Raw genomic sequence first — 26,143 nt, 5'->3', positions numbered from 1 at the left:
AATAAAACATAATGACCTCTATTCTGGGTTTCTATTTACTGAAGATATTGTGTTAAAACAATAGGCAATGATAGATATTTTTAAAAGGCTATATAAATCAAATACAGAAGTGGAAGTACGTATGTTCACATGCACACATTTATGTGCAAATAGTCATTAAATAAACACGATTGGATTTGCTAGGACTATGCAATAAACACACGTGCACTTGAAAAATCATAAGAGGCTGTGAAATAAGCTTGGTGCAAGAATTTAGTCTATATACTACAATAATGTTTATTTAAGATCCATTAATGTGACATCTCAGCTGAAGATCATTTTGTTGTGGAAAGAGATTTGAGCTCTGGCCACGAAAGAAGGAAAACATACTCACTACTGCAGGTGTTTCAGCAACCTCACTTCTAATATCAGATCCTTCTCAAATTCTACCTTACAATGTTCATGACATATTCTTATATTTATGCATTACAATATATAGCACTGCCATTAATTTAGAAATTATATTACCAGACATCTTGGAGAAAGTTTAAATTTATTTTGAACTATTTCAGGAATACAAAATGAATAAAGAATATGAAAAATTCTCTGTCTCCACTATTAAATAAAACTTAAAAGAGTTTAACCATTCCTATAAACTTTCACTGATTGTATTCTTCTTCCACACAGAGATATTTACAATTCTGAATTTGTATTGATTATCTCTTTAGATTCTTTATATTTTACTTCATATATATGTACTCTGAAACATTGTAAATAAACTAGAGCTACGCATATCAATAAAAATGAATCCAAAAATTTAATTTCTATAAAAAAAGAAATAAATTGGTGAAGCCTAAGTATTATTTATAATAATAATTACATGAAATTTTATTGTTTTATGTCTACCTATAAACATTGTGTAATTCTCTATGTCTCTGCTAATTTCTGCTACATTTAGTTTGCTAAACAATACATAAGATTTTCTTAACAAATCTTGACCCTCACCTTCCACTCGCTAGTGGAATCTTATCAACTTGATTCTAAAACCTAATGGCCATGATCAATCTACCTAATTACTATGTCCATTATTTTGGACCCCTTTAAAGCAACTAGCCATGATCAATCTACCTAATTACTATGTCCATTATTTTGGACCCCTTTAAAGCAACTAATATTTTCTTTCTGTTTCCTGACATTTGATATTGCCACATAGCATCTAACAACTTTATCAAGGTATACTTTACTTCTGAGGTTCTTACTTACTTAGTGTCATCATTCATACCAGCTGTTCATTCTTTTAAAAAAGAAGTTGATAATTTATCACTATATCACTATCTAGCAGAAACATGCAAAGTTTTTAAAACATCCTCATCACATTACTCTGATGTAAAATATAATATATAGAATAACAAGTGCTCATCAATAGCATTTGACCTCAGGATTATACTTAAGACTCACATTTTCTGATACATGTGAAACAAATATATTTCTGTTAAATGAATGGCTTAATACGTTTGCACAAAGATCTTCATAAAATGTGAGAGACCATTTAAGTATAATAATAATGTGGGTTGCTGCCATTTTTCTTCCTTTTGTTTTTTGTCACAAAAGGCAATCTGTACACTCCTGCATTATAGAACATAGAGCATAGGGAGAGAAAGAACAATTAAATTAATTATGTATTCTAAGCAAGATTAGAAAACTATAATAGCTTAAAGAAAAAGATAAAATTCTCCTGAATAGTGGAATTTTAAAAACTGTAAAGACGTTTCCCATTAGAATTAAATTACATAAAAACCAAAGTTACCTCTAGCCCTTATGAAAAGTTCCTGTCTCTTGTGAAAGCAGAAACAATCACATCAGACACATATACTGAGAAAATGTAATGAAGAGTAATGAAACTTAATTGAAGTGCTCTTGGCCATTAGGTTCAGGCCTTCAGTGGATTAGAGGCACGTACTATTAGGCATTGCTCTTGCTATTTCAATTTAATGTCAGTTTAATGTAGGTGTGCATACTGTTCTTCTGCTCCAATTAAATTAGTCAAAGTTATATTTTGAAATGTGCCAATACAGAGTTAACCTTGGGGAAATATGCTAATAATATTAGAAGATGATATATTTTAATAAATATTGTACTAAAAAGATAATTGCATTGTACTATCAATCAGTTATTTCACTGGATTAGATTATATTGGCTTTCAACATGTCTACATTTAAATATTTCATCTTCCCTATTCATCTTGAAGTTACATACACACACACACACACACACACACACAAACATACACACTCAACAAATATCACCTATTTAAGTCTGTATTATGAATGTCAGATTTTTCTTATTTTCTTCAAATATTTTTTCTGTTCTTGGACCTGAAATAAGATTTCTTCTCTTGCTAATTTATCTAGACATTCCAGCTGTAGCAGTAGCCCATCTGAATACATGGTTTGAAATCAGAACTTCACCCCAAGAGAGCCTCAGAGGACAATGTTTTCTTTCACCGTGTCTTTCCACTGGGACATGACTGTCCCCTTCATAAGTAATAAATAAATACCAGATATAGCTAGCTAAGTATTGTGAATTGAGATGTGTAAATAATCAAGTAGAAGTGAAATAGCAGAATAAATGTGACACATATAAATAATATGCTATTTATTTACTTTCAAAAATAAAACTGTCAAAAGTTATAAAATTAATAAGTGAAATACAAAGTGGTGAATTATTGGCCTTCTTTCTAAAATGTGATTGTAGAAAATCACATAGATATTTAATAATTCTGATGATTTTCAAATAATAACATTGGACCTTTATTAAACACTCTATCAGTAAATCCCCTCTGCACACACACATCACATACAGGACCCCTATTGGCCTTTCTTAGAGCAATAGTGCTTTGCTATCAACTCTGAAAATTTTAAGGTAACTTATGAAGAGCAAATCTCATGAGTTACCATAAACAACAAACTATGATGAAGGAATTGATGTTATTTTACAGATGTCTTAGCCTTTACTCTTGCTGTTCATTTTTATCAAAATACAGATGTCAAAAACTTTAGTACTCCGGAAGAGAAACTCATAGTTGAAGATGACATTTACAGACTGTAACATGTGCTTAATATGACTTGCTTATGGTTTAAAAAAATAAATATATAGCCTTATAAATACAGGCTAATTGATTTGACAAAACACTCAAGAAGCAAAGTCCCTGTGATTTAGAATTAATGAAAATATTACCGATGGGCGTTTAGGTTGATTCCATGTCTTTGGTATTATCAATAGTGCTGCAATGAACATACATGTGCATGTGTTTTAAAACAGAATAATTTCTATTCTATTGGTTATATACCCAATAATGGGATTGATGAGTTGAATGATATTTCTGTCTTTAGGTCTTTGAGGAATTGCCACACTGTCTTGTGAAAACTAAATGATGAGAACACATGGACACATAGAGGAGAACAACATGCACTGGGGTGTTTCAGAGGGTGAAGGTGGAAGGATGGAGAAGATCAGGGAAAATAACTAATGGCGACTAGGCTTGACAACTGGGTGATGAAATAATCTGTAAAACAAACTCATATGAGACAAATTTGTCTATGTAACAATCCTGCAATTGTACCCTCAACTTAAAATAAAAGTTTAAATAAATAAATAAATAGAAAACAGAAAAATATAGTGAAAATAATACTGAGACTTTCCAGGGGCTCTAGCGACAGATACCGTGCATACAGCTCTGTACGTAATTTAAACAGAACCCAGAATACAATCACAAAATTTACCAACTGACAAGGACAATTAGGTATAAAATGACAAACATTAATTAAGAACCAAATTTCTAGAAAAAAAATACATTTATTACTGTAATATTTTATTTTCAAAGAAAGAATTATTGTACTGAATGATAAACCTAAAGGCACTGAAAATATTCAGCCCAGAAAGAAAAGGTATAAAGGAGAGAGTACAGATAACATTAGTGTAAAATAAGATAGAAAAATCTCTTGCAAGATTGATCAAGAAGAAAAAAAAACAGGCACACATAAAGTAATATTAGTAATGATAAAGCAAATATAGCTGTATTTAAAAATGAGAGTACAGTATTATGGTAATAACGTGAAGATTTTGATGAAATACCAAAATTCTTAGAAAAAATATAACTTGTATTTGAATCACAAAAAATCTGAATACCCCTATAAAATATAAATAATTAAAACATTCCTTATGAAACTGTAAGAAAAATACCAGGCCCAGGTGATTGCCAACACCAAGGTCTATAAGACATTACTAGAATACATCATTCTAATGATAGCCAAAGATTTTAAAGTAATATATAAAGGAATATCTTCTATCTTATTCAGTGAAGCCATGTCACCTGCATACCAAAAGATGACTGGAATTTTATCAAATAGGATTGTGAATTTCTACATCAACAAATCTCCCAATATTTTTTATAAACTATTAATGACCTATTTGAGCAGTATATTAAATTGTAATTTAATATGAAAAGTTGATTCATTATGGGAATTGGCAAGGTGAGGTGAACAAGCAAAATCTATTAAAAAATATTCAGTGTGTTAATGGAGTGAAGACAATAAAGAGAATACAGGATAAATAGATTCAGTATAAGTATTGTCCAAGCCTGACATGTCTTCATAATATAAAAACCATCTTAAAAAAAAAAACCTAGAAAACAAAAAGAATTTCTTTGTCATGATAAGGACTACATGCAAATATCTTAAAGGATAACATCAACCTCAATGAGAAAATGTTCAGATAATTCTTTTAAAGTAAGGAATAACACAAGGATCTCTGCAATCAAAACTTATCTTTCACATTCTTCTTGTATTTCTAATAAGGACACTAAAACATATAAAATAAATTAATTCTATAAAGATTGAAAAAAGTAATAAAAACACATTTCCTCAAGATATTATAATGAATTGTTATAGAGAACCCCCCCTCCCCAGTTTGCAGGTACATTATTAGGAAAAATTAACAATGTATACAGCAATAAGATTCATAAAAATAAAATAAATTGTATTTCTATATTTACTTTCCATCTGCTTCTCAACAGGCGGTGTCATGTGTGTAGCACATAAAAATTACCTTGTCTATAAAAGACAACTTTTACTGTCTTTATAAGTCTTGCTGTTTTATGTCATTGGTCTAATGAATTATATTTTTTAGATTTCACTAATTGTATCTCACAAAGGGTGTTTTGTTTGCTTATTTTTAATGATTCTACTTCCAAAATTACATGTGTATTATAAAAGAATAACTGATGAACAGGAGTAAATTTTTGTTTTTTAGAAACAGAACATGCTTTAGAAATAACCTATTTATTATATGTTTATTTTAATTTTATCCTTAATCCTATCATCATTCTTTTGGTTTGACAAGAATTTATCCTTGTCATTTACAGTTGGGACGGGTTAGTTTTCAGGACATGTGAATTTCACACACATCTGAGCTGAAGGAAAATATACTCAAGCACTTCTGAGAATAAATATTTAGTGTGGCAGACAAAGGCATTGTCCAATGGTGTTCATACTCTCTAGTCAGCTTTCAGATATGTAACGTGTGATAGGAAGTTACACATAAAGCAACAAGCTATCTCAAACGGTTAACACTACATTACAGTGAGCATTCTGCACCACACAATATATGGATGCAATCCTGGGACAAGCGGAAAGTATAAAGAATCCGCAGCTCAGTAGTTTCTGGGGAATACGGCAGCCTTTGCCAAGTAAGGTGTACAGATCCTACCTGCAGGACCTTGGAAACCTGTAGATAGGCATGCTCTCTTTGGCTGTAGGATGATAGTACTTAGTATAAATTAAGATGATATTAAAGCCATGTAGCGAGATAACAGAGCACATACAGGAAGGCTGCCAAATATAAGTCAATAATAAGATATGAGGACAGGTGTGGTGGCTCATGGCTGTAATCCCAGCACTTTGGGAGGCCATAGCGGGAGGATCACCTGAGGTCAGGAGTTCCAGACTAGCCTGATCAACATGGTGAAACCCTGTCTCTACTAAAAATACAAAAATTAGGTGGGCATGGTGGTGGGAGCCTGTAATCCCAGCTACACGGGAGGCTGAGGCACGAGAATCACTTGATTCTGGGAGGCAGAGGTTGCAGTGAGCCAAGATGGCACCACTGCATTCTAGTCTGGGTGACAGACCAAGACTCCATCTGAAATAATAATAATAATAAGATTCGAGGCACAATTCTGAAACATACTGGTAGTGTGCGTTTTATTCAGAAGAAGAAATGAATGCAAGTCAAATTCATTTAAAAGAACAGATTCGTCATTCTAGGTGGGACCACTTGAATCACATCGTTTTCTAGGTTCATCTGAGCCTAGGAAAAAGAAAGTAGAAGAGTTATTGAGATTATTATACCCAGTTGTAATTAGATGATCAGAAATAAGGTAATATCAGATGCAAAAACTTGAGACCAGAAATAAATTCCCTCAGTCATTAGCTTAACTAGGGAAAATACATATTTTATAACCCCAACTGGTGAGGTTTGTGTTACTCAGGCTATGAAAAGAAAGGGAATAGAGGGGCTAGACTAATGGCATAGGCTATTTTCATATTCTTTAATAAACAACCCCATTTGTTAGTGGTTTATAGATAGCTCTCAGCTCCATTCACTAAAGGTGTTTGTAAGAAGTAAAAATAAAAAATAATATTATGAACTCAGAAAAAATAGAGCAAAAGTAGATACTTTCTTATATAACCATTGAATATTAAATACACTATTTTTAAAACATCCTATATTGAATGATTTTTTATATTGTGCCTATTTCTCATTATTCTACGCTATTAGCTTTTTCTATAAAGGGGTTGTTAGAAATAAACATAGAAACAAAAATAAATTTATAATAAGACTTTGAATATACCCAAATATCTTTTTTTAAAATTTTTATTTATTTATTCATTTATTTTAATTTATTTTATTGCATTTTAGGTTTTGGGGTACATGTGAAGAACATGCAAGATTGTTGCATAGGTACACACGTGGCAGTGTGATTTGCTGCCTTCCTCCCCATCACCTATATCTGGCATTTCTCCCCATGCCATCTCTCCCCAACTCCCCACCCCCAATGACCCTCCCCTATTTCCCCCCAATAGACCCAAGTGTGTAGTGCTCCCCTCCCTGTGTCCATGAGTTCTCATTGTTCAACACCCGCCTATGAGTGAGAACATGCAGTGTTTGATCTTCTGCTCTTCTGTCAGTTTGCTAAGAATGATGGTTTCCAGGTTCATCCATGTCTCTACAAAGGACACAAACTCATCTTTTTTGATGGCTGCATAATATTCCATGGTGTATATGTGCCACATTTTCCCTGTCCAGTCTATCATCGATGGGCATTTGGGTTGGTTCCAGGTCTTTGCTATTGTAAACAGTGCTGCAATGAACATTCCTGTGCATGTGTCCTTAACAATGTAGAAGAAACAGAAGAGAGGGGCTGCTGTTTTAAATGCCATAAATCACTTTGGGGTTTTTATAATTCCTGTGGGAAAAAAATTCAATTTAAAGTGCTAACATGTAGGAAAAAAATATTTCAAGTCCTCTTATATTTGAAATGAGCAACAGTGTTTATATTTATAAACTGGCTACTATATTTATATGGATTATGCTCTTCAACAATTATTAACATTTATTTTACAAGCTTGACATTCATAAAAATATAAATATTTACAATTTACACAAGTCAATCTCTGTAATAAAACTAGTCACCAGAGTTCATATTATTTCTACTGAATGGAAAATAAAACTAGGAATAAAAATAGGAAAAATTATCCTTTTTGATAGAGCTTAAAACTTTAGTCTCACCAATAAAATGTCTTAAACTGATTAGTGAAATAAGATTTTTTGTTCAGAAATAAATTCACCTTTTAACTGGTAGGAGAAAGTTATAGAGCTTACCTGAATAAAGAAAGCACTTCTAAGTTCAAAAAGTGTGCTTCACAGTACATTTTCTTAAAGTGTTGTCCCTTGTGAAAAGGAGACATATTTCTGATGCACTTTTCTTTCTCAGAGGCTTATACTACATTTTCATTGACATGATCATATCGACTTTTCCATATATTTTTTTCATTTACCCAAAGGGAATGAACCTGTTGTTCTATATTATTTATATTATTAGTAACACGTAAATGCTATGTAATTTTATTAATCATCTATGCTTTTCTGTGATTCATACATCTATTTCTTAGTTTTATTAAATTAACTATAATTTCCTTGTTGCCACAGTCTTGCTATTTAATTTACATTTTTTCTAGTACTGATTTCAATTTGAGAAGCTATAAATATGAAGTTAATTGTTTTAAATATATAAATAGGCAATGTATACATACATAGGCAGATGTAAAGATGGGAGATGGCAAATAATCCTCCCATATTGAGGGAATGTATTCTCTTTCTGGGTCCACAAGGGGGTGTAGTTTTAAGAGCAAGAACTTCCCAGCGCCATGCCCCCCTCCCATCTCTCACCATCTGGGAGACTTGACGTTTTTTGTTTAAATTTCATAGGCCAGGAATAAACTAAGAGCTAATCACTCCAGCGGAAGTTCTAAGGAACACCTTTCATTGGCCCGGGGTCTTAGAGAAGGTGGGGGTTCCTCCCAGGTTAAAGTCCCCTTCTTCCATATCCCTTAGGACTCCATGTTTGGTTCCTCTTCCATGAACACTTCCTTCATGGAAGCTGTTTTTCTCTCTCCTGGATTTCCCCTCTGAAGTCCCCTTCCACACTCTCTTGTAGAAGCCTGTCTTCCCCTCCTAAACTCCATTTCTCTCTATTCCCTTCCACTCCGTATGGAAGCTGCTTTCATCTCCTGGATTCCATCTTTCTGGACTCTCTCACTCAGTGTGAGAGTTAGCTGTTTATTTCTTTCTTTTTCTTCTGTTTTTTTTTCTCTCTCTCTAAATAAATCACTTTCTACAAACACTTTTTTGAGTCCCATATTTACTGTGCACTGTGCCGTGGTCCCCTCTCTCATTCTTGAGAAGGCAGGAGACCAAGAACCTGGAGAAACATCCTCTCAGGGGAGCTGAGGGCATCCTAAACCCCTGAAACCCAATATTACAATACTAACCATGCTATTGCAATGTGTATCTTGATTTCTTGCATTGTTGAAAAAAAAAAAAACTATCTCAAATGACATTTATTACTTCCTCCACTTTTAAAAGATATTATTTTGTCATTTTTTGATCTTATAAAAATATTTTGGCTGGGTGTAGTGGCTCACATCTGTAATCCTCACACTTTGTCTGGCTAAGGTAGGTGGATCACTTGAGCCACAGGAATTTGAGACCAACCTGGGTAACATGGCAAAGCCTCGTCTCAACAAAATATACAAAAATAGAGAAACGTGGTGCACTCCTGTGGTTCTAGCTACTATGGAGGCTCAGGTGCAAGGATCACTTGAGCCCAGAAGTTTGAAGCTGCAGTGAGCCATGATTGGGCCACTGCACTACAGCTTGGGCAACAGAGTAAGAACCTGTCTCTAAACAAAACAAAAACAAAAACAAAAACAAACAAACAAAAAAAAAACTGTATATACATACACACACGTATATATATGTGTGTGTACGTATTTTTAATTCTTAATATACAGTCTTCTTAAAAATTGGTTTCCTAAATATATGCTTATTATTAAAAATGTATTTGTCTTATAAATAATATTACCTAATGTATACTGTAAAGTGAATGCAGAGATCAATTAAAAATTAATCAGATTTATTTTTTTCATGTTCAACAACTCCACTGTCATTCATTCTATAAACCATTTATGCAAAAATATATATTGAATGCAGCTCTATATATTTTCCTAATTAGTGCATGTTTAATTTATCAGGTTTGAATAAAAAGCCTCATGACTTTAATTTTTAAATAAGCTAAACATGGTTTTATATTTCCATTAACTTCAACATACAATAATACTATATTTTAAAGTTTATTGAATTTTGTAACAAAATCAATGAATAATTCACATTTACTTAATTACTTTCTTCAGAAGCAGTAAACTCATCATTAACTAAGAGGTTATGGTTTATGTAAAGCACTATAGATTCATTTCAATTTTTATAAAATGTTAAATAGATACACATAAAACTTTTACAGAATTTTAGCCACGGTCAATATTTGCTTCACTTAACCCTGTAATTCAGCTCTATGGTAGATAAGTTATTTTTCTCAATAATGCTTAAAAATAAACTGCCATTATTAAAACCTGTTGAGAACCTACTGGCTTTACGTTTCCAATTCTTTACCTATTGGTCTATCTGAAAAAGCAGTGTTCATACTGAGTTGAAAACATATTTATCAAACCCCAGATATGTACCTGAAGTTATCTATCCTTGACATTGAAGAAAAGTTGCTGAATAAAAAAGACAAAGTCGGAGTCATATTACAGACTAGATTTAGAGCAGAGAGAAAAACAAATACACATACACACTTACACAAATATGACCAAAAAATAAAGCAGTAACATTCATTCCAACAATGATAAGCACGATAATAGATATAGGAAGCGAAATGACAGGTGTTCTATATTCATGACAGCAAAGGAAGGTCTCAGACATGATGGTATTTGAACTAGCACATAAAAAATGGGAGGGAATCAGACATAGAAGGATGGAAAGAAAAAGGAAGTGCAAGATTCTACAGCAGAAACAAATTGGATAGATTTGAGAAACAGGAAGAAGACCAGAGTGGCTGGAGCATGATGAGGGATAAGAGATGAATTCAAAGAATCTGGAGAATACAAGCTACAATCAAACTAATCCATATGTAAATACAATGTTAGAGACCAGCTTTCACAAATATATAGAAATGTAAAGAAGTATGTTTCTCCGTAGAAACAAGATCTCTTGTGTAGGACAAAGTTAAATGACTTAAACAGGCTAACATTACTAACAAATACACCCCTCCGTGTATAATACTTCTAGACTATCAATTTATTCTCATTCATGTATCCAGATCAAAGAACGTGAAGATTGGAGGAAGTGCTCTGTTCCGTGTAGTAATTCAATAGCAAAATGTCAGTGACAATACACCTTCAACATGTCTCCTAGAAGAATTTCCTAGTCACCAATGCCCATCTGGCAGAGGGAAACAGTATAGAAGACCATGAGTGGAAAGCTGTTTTATGAGTCTAAAAGTTGCATAGCTTACATTAATTAGCCTCTACTTGACTATACTCAGTTGCATGGCCAAACTCAACTGGAGGGGAGGCTGGGAAATACAATCTAGGGAGAAGTACAAATGATGTTTTCATAGACCCTGCTACAGTATGTCAATTCTAAATTTGAAATCTTGCCATTCCTGTATTTATTAATGGTGCTTTGTTTCCTTATTGTTTCAGGAGTAGGTGGGAACTGCAGTCTACTTCAATAAATTAGATGTAAGTTAAGTTGTTTTCGGCTGATACTTACAGTTTATGATAGCTAATAAAACAACAGTATTTTAAATATTTCTTGTCTGATAGCAACATGAACACTATACATTTGGTGATTTAAGGGAAAAAGAAAAAAGAATTACAAGCCTGGAATAGAGAATGATTATTTTGTTCATAGAGTATAACAATATGTATCTTGAAATTTGAGTTAGCAAGAAGAAATATTCATACACTAAAATGACTTCCCTGGCACTTTGATGAAAATCTGTTTAACTTTGCATGCACAAAAGAAATATGTACATAAAGCTTGACTTAATTTTCACGATCTTCAGAAATACTTTGTATCACCTATGGTCTAAATTGAAGCAGCCATCAACTCTAGAGAAATTTCTAATTATATTTGCTTATTGTCTGATTTTTAATGCATTTGAATGCACCTTCCATCAGCATTTCAGAGTCAGTGCTCTAGCCTGTCATCTGAGAATATACTATCCCACGTTGTCCATCAGTCCCCATAAATATATTGAATTGGAAAAATTACCTGTGTTAAATGCTTGAGATGATATTCAATCTAGCTACTCCTCTAGGTGATTTTTTTGTTTATCCTTGAAAGCCAAACAACACAGACATAAGCTCACTGAGCTTTCCTTTAGCATTCCACACTTGGTTGTCGTCTAAAGTTAATCTATCCAGCCATTTGAAATCTATGATTACATTATGTACACAAAGACTACAGAAAAATGTATCACTCTTGGTTCTTTCGCCTCAGGTAAAGATTTAAATTCATGTTGCTTTTAGAAGAGGTATGCAAGGTACAATTCACATCCCCTAAGGAATCAATGTTCGTTCTCTTTCTGATGATAATAATCCCATAAGCAGCCATGTATTACTGTTTCCTCTTGCCTGCTTTAAAAAAAAATTAGAAATTAATTTATGACCTATGAATTTGTGGTCTTCATTTGCTTTGTTACATTTATCTTGTACGTTTTTGAGACTAATGCTTTATCTTGATTTCTATTATAACTTCCTTTGACATTCTTACTATTACTTGTCTCAATGCTTTCTTAAAAATATTAAGATCAGCACAAGGGCGGAGTGCTGTGGTTCACATTTGTAATCCCAGCACTTTGGGAGGCTGAGGTGGGGGCATGATGAGGTCAGGTGTTTGAGACCAGCCTGACCAACATGCAGAAACCCCGTCTCTACTAAAAATATGAACATTAGTCGGGCATGGTGGCATATGCCTGTAATCCTAGCTACTAGGGAGGCTAAGGTAGGAAAATCACTTGAACCCGGAAGGCAGAGGTTACAGTGAGTCAAGATTGTGTTACTACAACCTAGTCTGGGACACAGAGCAAGACTCCTTCTCTCCCCCTCCCCAAAAATAAAGCTGCACAAATAAAAAAATGTTGCAAACTCTAAGTTTTCCTGAGGCCATCGTTGAAGGGTTTTTTCAACAGGAGTGCTCAGGGCTCTCATCACTTCACATGTCTGTTGATACTATAGACTGAATTTATGTTCCTCCAAAATTTATATGTTGAAACCCCAACACTCAATGTGATGGCATTAGGAGGTAGGGCCTTTGGAAATTGACTAGAGGTCAAGAAAGTGAAGCCTTCATGAATGGGATTAACCTTATATACAGGGATGGAGAGATCAGAGTTCTGCCCTTCTGCCATGTGAGGCCTCAGTGAACAGATGACCATCTATGAATCAGAAACAGGACAATACTGAATCTGCCAGTGCCTTGATCTTGGACTTCCCAGTCTCCAGAACTGTGTGAAATGTGTATATGTATATATATATATATATATATATATATATAGAGAGAGAGAGAGAGAGAGAGAGAGAGAGAGAGATCCATTGTTTATAAGTGTTCCAGTTCACAGTATTTTGTTATAGCAACCTGAACTGGGTAACCCAGTGGACAACAATACTTACTTGGATGGACACGCTAGTATTGTTTCTATTCAAACTTCTTTGAGGGTTTACATGGCAAGTTGTATCTACATATTGCTCTGCTCCATATGTATTAAAAAGATGCAAAAACATTTCCTGGAGTGGATAAGGGTGCTGTCTCTAATTGTAATTTTAGTTTTTCATGTCAGTGATGTCCTACCTTATAGTAATGTGCAAACATATGTATATGAATGTTGTCCTTGGGTTTAAACAAATCTAAAGATTTTTAAAACAAAAGAAATAATAGATAAATTAAGAAAGCCTAGAAATAACATTGAATTGTAGAGCCAAAAAGAAGAATGCAAATTGTCTTGAAGCAGGCTTCTTTCAGCATTAATAAAATGCAGACTGTTCTGACTTTCTCTTTAAGTCATGTCTCCTGTCAAACTCTTACAGCCACTGAAGTTCTGAAAAAATTCTAGAACTACCAAGCATTGAGTATCTCAAATACCTGCTAAGAAAGCACAGGCTGGGTATTTATGTACCAGCAAGCTTGAAAAAGGAGCAAATTTAACAATATTGGTAGAGTGACTTACATTTTACAAGTTGTTTTTACATAGAATATCTCATTTGATTCAGGGAACAAAGAAAACAATAAAAATGAATGAATGAACAAACCAAGAAACACTGCAAGATGACGAAAGAAATGTGGAATTGGTCTTCAGATTTTGTATTAATTATTGTGGAATTTGAATGTGAGAGGGTTAAATAACTCCTCAAGTTTCCATGTTTGAACAACACTGTGCTAGGTTAGTCTGTAGACAGACTCATGTATAGTTTCATAATTAAGCTGTTAATTACCTTTTCAGTTCCCCATGTCTGAACACACATAAAAGATTAAATCTAGCTAGACTTACCCTGATAGTTTTAGTAAATAATAGTATCAGAATTGCATTGCAGCTTTAATTTTACATCACATTAAAGAAGTCATTTGCTTTAAAGTCCCTGTATTTTTACTGGAAGTTTATAAACATTAATGTTGGGAAGAGTATAGTGCAAAGTTAACTTTGATCTTGGTTTTCAAAATTGTATTATCTAATTTCCTAGTTTCTATGTTCCTGATCTCTTTGCTTGATTTTGTCTGTTTGCTCTTCTAGACCAGCAAACAGGAATTTTCATTTTAATATTAGGACAAACTTTTAAGTCATATGTCAAAAGAGAAAATATTTTGGTGTAATGTGCAATATTAGTACTCTGTAGCAAATTGCTTTATTTTCTTTGTTCATTATACAAAATAGAAAAAGTAGATTATGTGCTTGAGAAGAAAAAAGACATTGGAATACTAATATTAGAATGCATAACTTCACCTTGAGGAATATTGCTATGAAAAATATAAACAAATACTAATTTCCCAATTTTCATAAAGATTTGTGTGCATGTAATTGTCAGTTTGGAAACTATTTGTAAATAGCTATAATTACAAATATTCACTGACATAATTGTGTCTGGCTACAGTAAAGTTGCATATAGTACTCTGGGTATTCCTCAGTCATCATGAAGCATGTCAAATGCAATGAGCAGTAAAGCATAGCTGGCTTGTGGAAACTTCTCTCCCTTTCTCTGCTTCACTGCTTTCTGTCTTGACCCAGGAAAGAATATCAGCATTTTTACATCACAATTAAACTATCAAACAGTACAAGTTATATCACTAGTCAAGTTGAGAGAGAAAAAAGAAATAACTGTTATTTTGTTTTATAAATCAAAGCTGTTTCAATTTTTTAGAAAATTTATGAACCACTTTAGCTATATTCATTCAAAAGTCCATAAAATAATTATTATGAAGTTTTGGAGGCCCCAATTTTAAGTAATATGAAATATTTATATTTCTCAGCAAAACACTTTCACTCAGAGCATGATCTAATAATTAAACATGAATAAGATATAGTTGTAATTTACATTCACTATATAACACTTCAGATGTTTACATCAAATAAGAAACATTTGAATTTTCTTTTTTTATGGCATAAATGCTGTTGGGTAAATGTAATTAGAAATAAAATTTACTTCCAACCTAGAAAACCTCTCTGCAAATGTAGAGGTAAAAGAAAACAAATTTTATAATTGAATAGGTATCAAAACAGAATGTGATGTTCATCACAAACATCCCACTAAGGGAATGCAAAGACAGGAATAAATATCATTATTTTGTATAGTGAAGCAGATCGAATCCATTACATATGTGTTCTCAGGATAAACAATAACTAGTGCTCAAGTAAGAGGTCCCCGGCAGCACCATTTAACACACTAAGGTCATTCTACAATCAGCTAGTCATTGAAGTGGCCATCTGTGTTTGTTAATTGGCTACTCCAAAATTAATAAATAAATATTTTTGCTTAGAATTGACTTGGCTATGCGGGCTCTTTTTTGGTTCCATATGAAGTTTAAGGTGGTTTTTTCCAGTTCTGTGAAGAAGGTCATTGGTAGCTTGATGGAGATAGCGTTGAATCTGTAAATTACTTTGGGCAGTATGGCCATTTTCACGATATTGATTCTTCCTAACCATGAGCATGGAATGTTTCTCCATCAGTTTGTGTCCTCTCTTATTTCGTTGAGCAGTGGCTTGTAGTTCTCCTTGAAGAGGTCCTTTACATTCCTTGTTAGTTGTATTCCTAGGTATTTTATTCTCTTTGTGGCAATTATGAATGGCAGTTCGTTCTTGATGTGGCTCTCTTTAAGTCTGGAACCAACCCAAATGCCCATTGATGATAGACTGGATAGGGAAAATGTGGCACATATACACCATGGAATATTACACAGCCATCAAAAACGATGAGTTTGTGTCCTTTGTAGGAACATGGATGAACCTGGAAACCATCATTCTCAGCAAACTGACACAAGAGCAGAAGATCAAACACTGCATGTCCTCACTCATAGGCAGGTGTTGAACAATGAGAACACATGGACACAGGGAGGGGAGCACTACACACTGGGGTCTTTTGGGGGGAAATGGGGGAGGGGTGAGGGAGTGGGGAGGTGGGGAAAGATAGCATGGGGAGAAATGCCAGATATAGGTGAAGGGGAGGAAGGCAGCAAATCACACTGCCATGTATGCACCTATGCAACAATCCTGCATGTTCTTCACATGTACCCCAAAACTTAAAATGCCATAAAATTAAATAAATGGAAGAAATAAAAATAAATAAATCAACTTTTCACATCCTTCTGTTGAGAGAGACCACTTGGAGTAAAGCACCCACTGAGTTAGGGTCCTTCCTTCACAAAAAACCTGGGGGATAGGGGTTCTCTATCTTTCTCGATTGTTGCATTTCAAAGAGAAAGTTCCCAAGAACAGGAGAAAGACATTCCTGGCTTTTAAACCTAACAAAAACCTTATTTAACTTTTAAAAAGATTTCTATACACTTCAAAAAGATAGAAAAAGAACTTAAAACTGTATTATAAAAAAATGCTATAAGAAAGGGGAGAGTCTCTTCTCTTATTTTAAATTTAAATAATTCTCTTATTTTTGATTTGTTTGATTTTATATTCCACGTAGATTATGTATCTATATAGTGATTATGTTTTTGATACATTCTATGAAATAATATCACATTATAAAAAGCTTATTTTAGGCCACTTTTCACACAGGCATTTTTTTTTTTTTTTTTTGGAAATACATTATCCAATTTTACTAATAACTACTACTGGTTTTTAGTTAACCACTAGCAACTTTAATAACTGTTCAAAACTCGGTGATAGTGGGGAGAAAGAGGTGTCATGCAGCGTATCACTGGATATTGCTTTCAGTAGGCAAATGGAAGCATCATAATGAATCTGCCCTTTTATTATTAAATAACATGCTTTCCTTCGAGACCCGTTAGGCTATTATACTATTTAGATGATCTGATTTCCTTATCATCTCCTTGGACACCTTGTAGTCTGTTTACATATGTATATATGCATAAGCATTCAGTAATTACTAATGACGTTCAGTATCTTTTCATTCATTTCCCAGAAAGGAGGAGGGTACATTGAGCTTGGCTTATCAAGCCGAAACATGATAGACATTCATACTATTTTTGAAGTGAATAGTTGTTTGTTTTAAATGTATAATTCAGTTACTTTCCAAAGTTAAGCCTGCAATGATATGTTTACTATCATAATTAAATTATTGACTCTATACTAAAAATTTTAGATTTTAATTAAATCTTCAGGAAAGTTACGATTCAGAACTTCAGTTTTAAAACATATATTGGTTACACTTTAAAGATTGGATGAAATCTTCGTCTATATGTGTTGTGTGTGTGTGAAATTAATGTCTGTATATACATATATGAAAAATTACCTATGTATATGTTAAAAATTATATATATGTATAACTATTATCTTATCAGTAGGTTATCAATGTCCCTTTGATACTCCCCATTTATTCAATACAGAAGTTTATTACTTTGCAAAAGAGACAATGTATTTGAGGCATTACTTTTTATGATTGTTGCTATGTCCTTTAAACTTTGAAACAGTAACTACTGTTGATTAAATTTCCTGATTTCTAATTTTAGATTACACATAACATTGAGATAAATATCAGACAATTTGTAGCCACATTGCCTAGAGTCCTAGTTCCAATAATTAGCTGTATGACCTTGAGCAAGTTAAACCCTGTCTCAGCTTCCTCATCTCTAAAATGAGTATAAAAATTATAATTTCCTCATAGGCAGTTGCAAGAGTTCCACAGCTTAATACACACATAGGAGGGAAAAGTGTAACTACTGAAGGGATTGTGGGGCATGATCCTAACCTCTATGTCTAAAGTTCTTTTCCCTTTTGTAAAAAATAAAAATTAAAAATTAAAACACGCAAATCTCTTGTAATTGGTAATCACATGTTCTTTAATTCTAACTGGCTACGGATTAGAATTGCATTGTCTTCATTTCAAAGACAATACAAAACAAATATTTTTATTGCATATCATGGCTTAAAGTATCTCATAAATTGCAGATATATTGACTGCATACAAAAAAATAACAAAATTTCACTCAGTTATCAAGTTATAATTTCCTGTATTTTTTATTTAAATTTGTAGTTTTATGACATTTGACTCTAAATACTTTATTTATATGAATTCTTATGCATGCCCCCAATATCTAAGAGAGATAGAAGAACCCATTCACCACTTTCAGCCTGTCTTACTCACCAGCAGAGACTGTCTTTCATGAAGTTCTACAGAACTCATTGGTCTAACAGAATTTAAGCCTGCATTTTGGTCACCCTCTAGTGCAATAGATCACACTAAAGCTTATTACTCCAGTCTAAATGAAACATTATATCTTTGTTTAATATCTCTTATTTTCCCATTCATATATACCATTATTTGTCAAATAAAATTATTAATTAATTAAAACAATAAAAGTAAAATGCACAAAAATGTGCTTTGTAGAAAGTGAAATAATTACTTATTTTTCATAAATGCAAAACCCTTTTGATAATTGCAACAACCAAAAATCGCCATTAGTTTTATAGTTAAGAGTCTTATCAATAATATAAAACAATATTATTTAGAATTACAAATGCATGAAGTAAGCAGTAAGAGACACCATGTTTTTCTGGAATACAGGAAAGCAGAGGAAGTGCACCATAACCTAAGAAATCAGAATTCTAAAGCTAGGATTTTACCAGGATTTGTTTTCTTATATTAAATAAGTGAAGCAAACTCCATCAATTCAGTGACATTTGTTTTAAATAACAAACAGTTCTTCTTAGATCTCAGCAAAAAATATTTTTAATTTAGTGTATTCAATTCCCAAAACAATCCTTAAAAATATATTTTTTAAAGAAAAATGTTGCAGATAGGCTCAGATTCACAGATTGATGTGTTGTGTATTATTTTTCTGTACTGTGTCTAGTATTTCCCAGGATCTCTGTTCAGAGTTCTGAGTACCTATTAAGTCAGCAAACTATGACCTTTCTACTGCTCTCTTGTTTTTCTTACCCAATTTATATGCCTATTTGTGACTTTTATTCTAGTCCTCTCTCCAAAGTTTCAACCTAACACTCAAACCCATTAAAGCCCTCTGTTTTCAGGGGATACACTCTGTAATCCTTATTTCCTATTTGTTATCATAACCCAATCCAACTTAAATACAAGTGTCCTATCATATAGTCTGTCCATTTCAGAAATGTTGTGACTATGCCTCCCTCACAAGAACAAGTCTCTATTAGCTTAGGGACGTTGGGCATAGCTGAAATCTGTTTGTCACACTTATTAAATATTATCATGTAAACTTCTAATGGGTAACAGCAGTTGATTTCTGTATTTCTGTCTCCTTTATACCAGATTTTCTCTTTCAACTAAGGCCTGGGTCCTTAAAGCCTTACTAGTCTTCACCATAATCTAAGGTTTAATATAAAGTCATCTACCATGAATTTATTATGAAGATATATGAAGTCATTTTGTTAATATTAAATGGTACATAATAAAATTTCATTTGATTTTATATAAAATTTCTAAAAAATAAATTCAAACATACTTCACAAATAAAGAGAAACGTAAAATCTATAGGATGTTTTTCTCATAAATCAGCAAAACAGTGTTATTGACTATCTTATAGCAGCAACAGATAAGATATCCACGTCATAATCAAAAATGTCCTATTCATTTAACCTTCAAGTGACATTACCCTTTTGGCAGAAGAGAGTTTCGGGTAGAGCTTCAGGGTCTGAAAATAATTGCTAACCACTGGATAGATTAAGCATATATACAGGATGGCAGACAATGACTGAATCTCACACATCAGATGTTTGCAGTCACACTATACACATGAATGATTTTGCATCACATGTACATCGATAGTAACTGTAATTTTCTAATACAAAGGACATAGGCATAAGATAAACTCTATTTTTTTCCCCTTGCATCTTGGGTAGAGATAGAAAATTCCTTAATATTAATGCTAATTTTTAACAACTTCTAGCATTGTAAAATGACTCATATCAGACTAGAGTAACAGCACAAGGAACAATGAACCAGAAAACAAACTGGTCATGGTTTTGTTATTGCCTTTTAGGCCAAACTCACCTTCCCTTAAGCAGTTGCTCAGTGCTCAGTGAACTGATTTTAAAAATGCTCATCATCTTCTTTTTCCAATCTTGAAGAATCTGGAATAGACAGCATCTTCAAGGGCGAGCAAGGTTTTAATAGATTTTAAATTGTTCCCAGAATTCAAGAAACAGTTTTTCATTTCTTTTGCATGTTCTGACACCCAAAGTGTTTATAAAACACATCGCATGCGAGTGTGTGTGTGTGTGTGTGTGTGTGTGTGTGTGTGTGTGTCTGCTGGGACAGAGGGGTGTTAATATGAAATATGTGGTAAGGCAAAATGATCAATCCAACAGCTCACTTTATATCACAGTGTGTGACTTAGTGGCTTGGTTTAAGATAATATCTTCCGACCTGTTAAATCCTGTAAGACAATGCATTTTAAAACGTTACAACACAATGTAAATATAATTCAATAAACCTTGGTTTGTTAACATTCATTGAGTATTCAATTACCTAAATAGTCTTTGGAGTAACTTTTTAGAATACTAGATTTTAGTCTTTTTGTTTTAACTGTTTTGGTTATTTAAAGACCAGTGATCTGAAAATAGATTATTTTATTTATGAACAAATGAGACTTGAAGTATGAATTGGAATGTCAGAGGCATACAAACATTAAACTGCCTAGGGTTTTGGCCAGGTGTCTATTCAGATTATATAATCACTAAACTTGGTAAATAGAGAATGAAATGGTGGAGGCTGTGAAGGATCACTTGCTCTAAATCTAAGACCGCTATCAAACAAAAGAACTTGTATACCTCATAAACGTTGTGCCAAAACTTTCTTGACCTGGGATTTTCAGAGTTTAGTTAGATACAGGATCTTGAGAAAGAAAGTGAAATTATGAATTTAGAAAACCTCAAAGTACAACCAAGAAAACTTGGGAATAATAAATAATCAGAGAGTTATTTAGCTAACAGAACAGTGCTAAACATACTGCAGATTTGCACATATAGGTATAGATGCCTGAAATATCCTTATTTCCAAGAAAAGAAATAACCAGTAGTAGGGATAGTATTAGTAGGAACACTAACTATTTCTTTTCTCACTGGCTATCTGTATGATCATGGGCAAAGCACTTATTTGGACCTCATTTATTTTATGCATGTTTTAACATTTAAAAAAATCAAAGAATAGTAATACTTGAATGGAAAGATTTCTAAGAACAGACAGCAAAATAGCATTTTTAAAATATATAACACTACCACACAAAATTAAAAATGTCAAAAATTAGGTGGATTTTGGTTCAATATAAAATGTAAAATATTCAACTAGTTATTGGTTCATGCTAATAAAAGATAGCTCATGACAGAATTATCTTTATTCTCATTTGGAATGAAATTTCCACAGCTTTGGTTACACAAATGCACTAAACTTCTCTTTGCAGAATTTGCATATTATTCAACACATATTTTAATGCTTAACACCACATCTTGGTCAAAATTGGAGACAAAATATTTAAGACAAATGATAGTGCCAGAAGCACACACAACAGCTGACAAAAGAAAAATGATAACTACTGTTTCTAATTGCCTGTGAAAAACCAGAAGTGTTCAAGTTCATAAGTCAATTTTTCTTTCTGAAACATGGTCAACAGTTTGCAAAATTAAATTTGGAATATTCTTATTTGCATTAGTAATAGAGAAACATTCCTTTATTTGGAAAAAGGTTTAATGTGTTTTATTTGGGGCCTGATTTATCAACAAGCCTTAGAGTCATTACACATAATTGTGCTTAAACTAAATACATTGAATAACTACAGCACAGCACTACATTTTATGAGACACAAATATAAAATGTATTAAACTAGAGATGTAAACATGAAGAATTCTGAGAAACATAATAATGATTATATGTAAACATCTGTGACACAGTGTAGGAAAATGAGCAGTTAATATTGTATTTAGTAGATAATGAGGATAATATGGCAGAATGGATTGGCTGAGAAAAGAACAGAGTTGGTAAGAATTGAAACATGATATTAAAAAGTAGAAAATAGTGTAATTATGGTGGATCTTTCATATGAGAGTATTGATTAGATGGTCTTTCATAAAAATATCTGTAAGAAAATGCATCAGATTTGTCAAATGTATTAGTTTTCTGTAGCTGCAGTAACAGATTACCACAACTTCGATGGTTTAAAACAACGGAAATTTGTTCTCTCACAGTTCTGGAGACCAGAACTTCAAAATCACATACCAGCGAAATTGGTCCCATCTAGAGAGCTATGAAGGATTGTCCGTCCCATATTCCTTTTCTGGCTTCTAGGAGTTACCAGTTACTCTTGTGCTTCTTTGGCTTATAGATTCATAAGAGTGAGCTATGGCTCCAACCACTTGCAGAAATCTTCTCTCGGTGTCTCTGTCTCATCTCCTCTTTTAATAACAACAGCAGTCATATTGGATTAAGTGTTTACTCTAGGCCAGCATTGTTTCATATTAACTAATTATAATTGCAATGACTCTGTCTTCAAATAAGGTCATATTTAGAAATCCTGGTGGTTAGGACTTTATTGCAAGTTTTGAAGGGGGGAAATTTTACCTATAATAGAAAGTAAACATTTCATTTAATAGGATTGAATAATATCAATATTAGCTTGAAGTTTACAGGAACTCATTAAATGTGCAGATTAGAAGAAAAGCAATTTTGAAAATGGAACTTTGGGATTATTTAATTGCTTAGGAGAATTCTAAAAGAATACAAATATGAGATAATTAAAACATAAATATAATGGTAATGGAAAGAACACATTGATCCTGATTCTTGTTAAATAAAGATATATCCTAAAGATATTGCTGTAAAACAAATAAAAATACCAAGAAACTATGGAAAAATAAAAGCATAACATAAAAAAACATACCTTTACATCTATCAGTGATATGGGAAATAATTTAAAAATTCTCAGAGGCCAAAAAGAAAATTAAGAGAGACAAAGATTTTAAAAGGTCATGTGTCAAATTATATTGACTTTACCCTTCAATTTTTGCCACCGTGTAGCAGAAGACAAAGTGTAGAAACTGATTTTGTGGGAAATCTGATCGAAAACTCAACAAACAAAGCTGACAACTGTAAAGGCTATCTTCTTAGTATGACTGTGAACTAAAGAGTAATCCACCCGCAAAAGGGGGCAGCAAGAAATGTTCTTCTCTGACATTTTACATTGTGTACCGGAGAAAATATCTTTGTTAAGAATTCAAAATCAAAAATCTCACCTCAACATGCGACCTGAATTCAGAGTTCTTATATATATCTGGAAAACTCTAAGGAATGTATTAATGTCATTGTAAAATATAGTGTCACCAAGCAAATAGGAAAACAAAATGTAAATTATTTTGAATAGAACACTGTCTTCAAACAAGACCTCAAATATTATTATAAACGAAAATTCTAAGGAACATGAGCTAACAAAGATTAGATATGCAAGAAACAAAAGCATAATCAGCAAGACCAAAAGGATACAAGACAGTATAGTCATACCCAAATGAATATAACAATTAATAGTAAGAGTACAACAAATCAGTATGTGCAATATAAATGACCAAATAAAATAGTAAGTAGAAATTGAGAAAGAAAAAAAGACACATAAAATTGTCAAGCACATATGAATAACAACTAAACAGATTAAAGGAGGGAAAAGAAGTGGTTTCATATGATGAATACATGGACAATTGCCTAGTTAATTAGATGTGGCTAGAAAAAAGAATGAAAGGTAAATAAAAAGATATTACTGTGGTATATCTAAAAGAAATATTAAGAATACACAGAAAAATCTAGAAGCTTTACCACTTGGCTAATAAGAGAAATAGGAGGAAAGCAGAGAGAAAATGGTGCAGAGCCCATACTTAAAGTCATAATGGTGGACAAAACTTGGTGAAAGACTCACATTTTCAAATTTGAGAATCTCAATAACTCTCAAACATTGGAAATAAGAAAGTCTAACCCTAAACACGCCAAAGTGAAACAGCAAAACAGCAAAGAACAAAAGAAGATTTTAATGGCAGCCAGGGAAAAAAATTATATTTATTTCAAAGGAGTGACTTTAAACCAACAGCTAAATTTTTGGTAGCCATATTGGAAAGCACAACATGGTGTATGAATAATTTTTGATGCATTTGTTACTAAGAGAATCTCCAGAAGGAAGATATGGATATGTCTCACAAACAAGAAAAGATTCCAGATAGATTGCCTAGTATACACGAACAAAAGTTAAGCTAAGAGATAAATAACTAAGCAGGTAAAACTATAATATGGAGAAATGATTCTCTATTTAATAAATGGTGTTGGGAAAACTGGCTAGCCATATGCAGAAAGCTGAAACTGGATCCCTTCCCTACACCTTATACAAAAATTAACTCCAGATAAAGATTTAAACATTAGGTCTAACACCATAAAAACTCTAGAAGAAAACCTAGGGCATACTATTCAGGACATAGATGTGGGCAAGGATTTCATGACTAAAACACCAAAAGCAATGGCAAGAAAAGCCAGAATAGACAAATGGGATCTAATTAAACTAAAAAGCTTCTGCAAAGCAACAGAAACTATCTACAGAGTGAACCAACAACCAACAGAATGGGAAAAGATATTTGCAATCTATCCATCTGACAAAGGGCTAATATCCAGAATCTATAAAGATCTTAAACAAATTTACAAGAAAAAAAAAAACCAACAAAAGGTGGACAAAGGATATGAAGAGACACTTTTCAAAAGCAGACATTTATACAGTCAATAAACATATGAAAAAAATGCTCATCATCACTGATCATTAGAGAAATGCAAATCAAAACCACATTGAGATACCACCTCATGCAAGTTAGAATGGCAATCATTAAAAAATCAAGAGACAACAGATGCTGGAGAGGATGTGGAGAAATAGGAACACTTTTACACTGTGAAGTGAAGTACTCATAAATGGAGGGAGCACAGCTCAGTAAATTCGTTGTAGTTAGCTGGACATCCTGCAAAGTGTCCTGGACTCAGAACAAGAACTTGCTCTGTAATCAACAATTATTTGTGTTCAGACAATTGTTTCTCTTAGACTTCATGGTTTCTTCTAAAAAATAAGAATTTTGCTACTTTACTTCACTAGGTTATTAGGAAGATGTAATGAGATTACATGCTTAAATGTGCAGAGAAATTGTAAATCAATGGAATAATTTATTTTTTAACTTTATTGCTGAAACTATTTTGGAGTCCCAAATAAAGCTTGATGTGTGTTTTTCCATAAGTTATAATATTCAAATGTTGCAGTTTTCAGAAAATTTTATTAAGTGCTAATTTTGTTTATTAGTTGTATTTATTGTGGCTTGTAATTAAGAGCATTTTAGCTAACTCATAACTTATAAATAAAGTTATATATAAATGCATTATTATTGAAATAGATAAAAAACTATACTAATAATAATGAAAATAGTAATATTATTTTGTAGGATTAAATAAAACTGTAAAGATTTAATATCTAAACAACAGCAAAATGTGATATGCAAATGTGATTTAAATTATTGATTTCATTTCTTTTCTCAGAAGAATATTAAGGCTATTTAATAAATTTAAATCCTTTAAATTATACATGTGGAAATGCTGATGGTAAACAAAATAAAAAATAGGGTGTTTAATATCTAAATTAGAGAAAGAAGGTAGAAAAAAAGCAAAATAATATCAAACAAACCAAAATTATTACAATGGAAATAAAAATAATAGAAAGCAAAATAAAATTTTAAGAGAAAGAAATAAAGTTGTGGAATTCATAACAC

General features: G+C 32.6%; 1 long non-coding RNA gene across 1 annotated transcript; it reads right to left on the bottom strand.

The window, feature by feature from the left end:
• Nucleotides 1–1,407: 1,407 nt before the first annotated feature.
• Nucleotides 1,408–22,715, bottom strand: LOC108314752. The gene is made up of 4 exons (XR_001829643.1): nt 22,590–22,715; nt 20,370–20,465; nt 2,286–2,354; nt 1,408–1,605 (listed from the first exon to the last, which is right to left on the bottom strand). It is a non-coding gene; the product is annotated as an uncharacterized LOC108314752 (long non-coding RNA).
• Nucleotides 22,716–26,143: the final 3,428 nt, after the last annotated feature.

Source organism: Cebus imitator, unplaced genomic scaffold, assembly GCF_001604975.1.
Source record: "Cebus imitator isolate Cc_AM_T3 unplaced genomic scaffold, Cebus_imitator-1.0 Scaffold160, whole genome shotgun sequence".
Taxonomy (NCBI): Eukaryota; Metazoa; Chordata; class Mammalia; order Primates; family Cebidae; genus Cebus; species Cebus imitator.
Note: the sequence above shows the minus strand (reverse complement) of the source record. Positions and strands in the feature narration are given on the sequence as shown.